The sequence below is a fragment of the Lepidochelys kempii genome, chromosome 13 (assembly GCF_965140265.1).
Source record: "Lepidochelys kempii isolate rLepKem1 chromosome 13, rLepKem1.hap2, whole genome shotgun sequence".
Taxonomy (NCBI): domain Eukaryota; kingdom Metazoa; phylum Chordata; order Testudines; family Cheloniidae; genus Lepidochelys; species Lepidochelys kempii.
Genome location: NC_133268.1, coordinates 35,517,913 through 35,523,499, shown reverse-complemented (window position 1 = coordinate 35,523,499; position 5,587 = coordinate 35,517,913). Strand labels below are relative to the sequence as shown.

At 44.1% G+C, this 5,587-nt stretch overlaps 1 pseudogene; it reads left to right on the top strand.

Annotated features, from left to right (window-relative positions):
- The first annotated feature begins 1,310 nt into the window (after positions 1-1,310).
- LOC140897253 (olfactory receptor 11L1-like) lies at positions 1,311-5,208 on the top strand (annotated as a pseudogene).
- Positions 5,209-5,587: the final 379 nt, after the last annotated feature.

Genomic DNA, 5,587 nt, shown 5'->3' with positions numbered 1-5,587 from the left:
GGTGAAAACAATGGGGGATTTTGGCCTTTTGTGTACTAAAAAATGTTATTCTTCCCTAAATATTAGAGAACAATTGAAATCATTCCTGCCTTTATCATCACAGCATCCGAAATGCATTGGTTTCTCTCAATATACAAAAGAAGACCTAGGGCCAGGTCCTTTGCTGACGTAAATCTTAACAGCTCCATGGGTATAAAAAGGTCTATGCTGATTTACACCAGTTGAGGATCTTTGTCTTATGACCTTGCTATAGAATTTTACAAGAAGGAAGATCCTACTTTAGAAGAGATAGTTTCCACAGATGTTCTACTTCAAGGTTACTTGTTGAAAAAGAACTTCCTAATAATGGGTATGAAAGTGAAATGACAGAGTTGAAATAAAAATGAGCAATAAAAATATCATATTTTGCATATTCTTAGCGCCTTCAATATGTGGCTCTCAAAGCAATGCGTCAAATAATGGTGAGCTACTAAGGGGGAAACTGGGAATGATAGGTGGCATGATAGGGGTGAAGAGACTGGGTTTACACAGCAAGTCAGCATTCCTGATACGTGAAACTCTCCCATAACCACAGAACCATTCTCCTGGAAATTGAACACACACACACACACACACAGACACTCACACACATTCAAAGGGAATGAAATAGAGAAAATTAAATCCAACAACCAAGAGTGCACTACACAGAACAATTTAAAACAAAAGGGAATGGTTTTATCTAAATAGGGAGACCTGGGTAAGAGGTGGGAATTCTTCTGCCTCCCTTAAGAGCTACTTTGGGGAACCTATCTTGACATTTGTGAGTACTTTCCTCAGCACGACCATTGCACTAAATGCAGAGCTGGCTCAAAAATGTGAAATTCCAATATTCCAATATTAGTTTTCACCCTGAATTGATATGAAAAGTTGAAATAGCAAAACCTCTAATTTTGATTCAGAAGACTTCATATGAAATCGAATGGAAAATTGAACACTGACATCAACATCAACATTTTCTCATGGAAAACATTAATACTGATTAAACCATTTATTCAGAAGGGATTTGGATTTATTTCTTTATTTGTTGGCTGATATTTGGAGTGGCTCTAAGTAAATGGAGAAATTTACTCATAATTAGGAATAAGGTCTGTATAGATGCTTTTCACTTGCAGTTGAGTGTTATTTTCACAGCTCTTCAAGGCATCTGGACACTCCATTTACATACAGGAGAACATGAAATCAACAAAAGGAACATACATTATGTGTAGAGCCTGCAAATCGTCAGGTGTCCACTTTATATCCGTGGAACATTTTTGCGGATAGCAGCGCAGATGCGGATAAAAACTTTGTATGCGTGCAGGGCTCTGACGGGTAAGAACCGGGCAGGCAGCTGTGAGGAGCCACAGTGCGGACCCTTTACTTGAGCTGGACAGAGGTTCCGGGGGCAGGGACTTGGGCCGGGGGCTATTCTGGCCCTCCATCCAGAGCAGGCGGATGGTCTACTGTGGCTCCCCGCCGCTGCCCACCCAGCTCTTACCATGGCTGGGCTGCAGGCCGGGCAGGCCCCCTGCTGCAGCCAGAGAGCCGTGCTGGCTGCTGTAGGGAGCCTGGGTTCCATGGTAAAAGTTCCACCTGTCTGGTGTGGGGGGCCCGAGTAGCCCCCGGGCAGTTAAACAGGTCACCTTCCCCTCCTCCTCCAGCGCGGCCAGTGTGGAGTCCAGCTGGGGACCATGGTGGACCCTCCACCTGCCCGTGGGGTGGGGAGGGGGCTGAGAGCAGCCCCAGGCCGTGTTCCCGAGGGAAGGTGGAGGGTCTGAGACTCCCGAACAGCTCTCTCTGACCAGGCTCAGGCAGAGGGGTGCCTCAGAGCCTCAGGCTGGCCATGGTAAGTACAGCACTGCACATCCGCAGATATCTGCGTATATCTGCACCCACACATGTGGCTATCTGCCGATATTTTTTGTGAATCGCGTATCGGATGCAGAAATACATTTTTCCTATTTACGGAGGGCTCTCATTATGTGAAGAGAGGGCTGAGGTAAATTCAGCTAAAAGAGACAACCACTTAACTCTTGGGCACCAGGTGTGGAGCATGTGCCATGGTCACATCCTGGGAGTAGACTCTCTTATTAAAAGAGATCAGACTGAGCTTTCCCAGCCAACTGTATTCAGATCCAAATACAAGACCCATCTCAAGAAACAACATTTCCACTTTGATTCAATGGATGATTATAAGAATTGGGGAACAGAGGGCAGTAAGGATAAGAGGAAGAAGCAAGAAAAACCACCACCAACACAACAACAACAGCAACAAAACTAATAAATAGAGCCATGGCCTGGGGATGAATATGTCTAGTGTGTATCTATCACTCTGGTGGGCACTATGGAAATATGGGACCAGAATTTTACCTAGAGTAAATTAGCAAAACACCACTGAAGTCAGGCTTATGACCTGACCCATGATTGTTAATTAGTTCAGTTCAGAATGATAGATTCAGAGACAAATAGCTCAACTGATATGCTAATAGACTGCCAGATAGATAGATAGAGAGATAGATAGATATGAATACAGACAAAACCCATTTGCTCGGACACACAGTAAGATTCTCTGCCCAGGTATGGAAAATTCAAATGAAGAAACCAGTGACCATTGCAGACTGGGGTACAGTGTCCATGGACTTCAGTGGGAGAATGGTTAGGGCTTAAGTTTTTCATCTATAACCTACCTTGTTTAAGAAGAGTAGATCCTTCTCCCAGCTGCAGACGCTATATGTGCTGAAGGAAACAGGTATTCTTATTTCATTCACTGGCTTCTGGGACCTACTCCCTGAAGGAAATTTCTTGTAATATTCCTTAGAGGAAGAACAATTCTGCAATCATTTCATAGGCAGTTCTATCATCATCAATCATCATAATCATCAACATTGTCATCAAATTATCATTATTATGTGTGTTTTCTAGACGAAAATCATAATGGGATTTACTAACTGTGGTAAAGTGTGTGATACTTTTTGTCTAGAAAATCAGAGACATGATGAGGAAGGATTGCTTGTTCAAAAACAATACAAATAGACAGGAACAACACCCAAAGCTCATGACTCCTGTCATAAATATAAAGGGAAGGGTAACCACCTTTCTGTATACAGTGCTATAAAATTCCTCCTGGCCAGAGGCAAAATCCTTTCACCTATAAAGGGTTAAGAAGCTAAGGTAACCCTGCTGGCACCTGACCCAAAATGGCCAATGAGGGGACAAGATTCTTTCAAATCTGGAGAGGGGGGGAGGCTTTTGTCTGTCTGTCTGTCTGTCTGTGTGATACCATTGCTGGGAACAGATCAACAATGCAAGCTCTCCAACTCCTGTAAAGTTAGTAAGTAATCTAGCTAGAAAATGCGTTAGGTTTGCTTTGGTTTTTGGCTTGTAAATTCACTGTGCTGGAGGGAATGTGTATTCCTGTTTTTGTGTCTTTTTGTAACTTAAGGTTTTGCCTAGAGGGATTCTCTATGTTTTGAATCTAATTACCCTGTAAGGTATTTACCATCCTGATTTTACAGAGGTGATTCTTTTACCTTTTCTTTAAATAAAATTCTTCTTTTAAGAATCTGATTGATTTTTCATTGTTCTTGAGATCCAAGGGTTTGGGTCTGTGTTCACCTGTACCAGTTTGTGAGGATCTTATTATCAAGCCTTCCCCAGGAAAGGGGATGTAGGGCTTGGGGGGATATTTTGGGGGGAAGACGTCTCCAAGTGGTTTCTTTCCCTGTTCTTTGTTTAAAACACTTGGTGGTGGCAGTGTATCAGATTTTTAACCTAAGCTGGTTCCCAAGGCAAGAAAGAAATCTGTGCCTTGGGGAAGTTTTAACCTAACCTGGTAAGAATAAGCTTAGGGGGTCTTTCATGCAGGTCCCAACATCTGTACCCTAGAGTTCAGAGTGGGGAAGGATCCTTGACAATCCTAGAGTCCGTCCCTGCAGCTCAGCACCCTCTAGTGCCACACTGGGACACTGCTAGCAGCACTAACTAAGGGGGAAGAGTGCCTCAAATTGAGCATCCCATCCCACTCCCAGTAGCACAGCCTCCACTACGGCCAGGCTGAAGTAAGGGGGTCAGAACTGTCTAAGAAATGAGAGTGCTCCCAGCTGAGCCCATCACCCCTACTACCCCCTAGCACTGCTCAGCTTCCACATAGCGTTTTTTCTAATGGTCCTGGGAACTAGTCCTGATTCTGGTCCCACTGCAAACTTACTGGAATCAAAGGGAATAGTCCTGCTGACTTCTACGGGCTTTGCATCTGGTCTTCTAGGAGGTAAATGGGCCCTATGGTTGGGGCAGTGGAGTCTAAGACTGAGAACTCCTGGGTTCTGTTTCCAGCTCTGGGAGGGGAGTGGGGTCTAATATTTAGAGCAGTTGGGAGTGGGAGTCTGAGCTCCTGGGTTCTAATTGTGGTTCTGAGATGAGAGTTGGGCACACAATATGAACATCAGGGAACTGGAGTTGTCAAGGTTCCTTCCCCACTCTGAACTCTAGGACTCAAGGACCTGGGGAACTTGTCCTGCTTGGAGATCTGCTACACCTCCAGCATCCTGCCCTGGGTGCTGGCCAGTCTCCTCACGGGGGACGGAACCATTTCTGTTAGTGGCTGCATGACACAATTTTATTGTTTTGGTATCCTAGCAGCCACAGAATACTATCTGCTAGCAGTGATGTCTTACGATTGGTATCTAGTGATCTGCAATCCACTCTGTTATGCCACTCTGATGAACGGCAGTGTTTGTTTCCAGCTCGCGGCTTGTTCCTGGACAAGTGGCTTTCTGAGCAGTACCATAGTAATCATTTTAATGACTAAAATAAAGTTTTGTGGCTCCAATGAAATTGACTATTTCTTTTGTGATTCCTCACCCATCATAAAACTATCCTCTACTGTTCCCCAGTTTCTAGAACTCACCATTTTCATGGTCTCCTGCGTCAGGTGACTAGTCCCATTTCTATTCACATTGGCATCCTACGTTTGCATCATCAACACCATCCTGAGAATTCCTTCCACCACCGGGAGGCAAAAGGCATTTTCTACCTGCTCCTCTCACATTGTCACTGTCACAACATTTTATGGGACTCTGATTATTGGCTGCATGGTTCCAATTGCCCACCATTCAAAGGACTTATACAAGGTATTTTCTGTCTTCTAAACAGTCCTGACCCACATGGTCAACCCCCACGTCTACAGTCTGAGGAACAAAGAGGTCAAAGAGGCCCCGAGAAGGGCTGTCAGTAAGTTTCTGGCTTTTGCAAGACTTCAGACTGTAAAATTAACAGATCTCTATCAGTCACCTACAGCAGGAGATTCTGGAAGACTGGCACCTCTCCCCAATCAGCTAATTTTGATCTTTGCAGTTGTAAAATAAGATTGAGATTTTTAAAAGGGACTTTAGGGGTTAGGAGCACTGTATTCCATGCTTTGATTTTCCAGAAACTTTTGGAGGGTTACTTAGGGTGATATCTCAAAGGAGTTGAAGGGAGTTAAACACCTACATTGGAGTTAATCACCAAAGGGATTTAATCACCTAAATTGGAAGTTGAGTCACCTAATTCCTTCACATTTCTTTGGAAA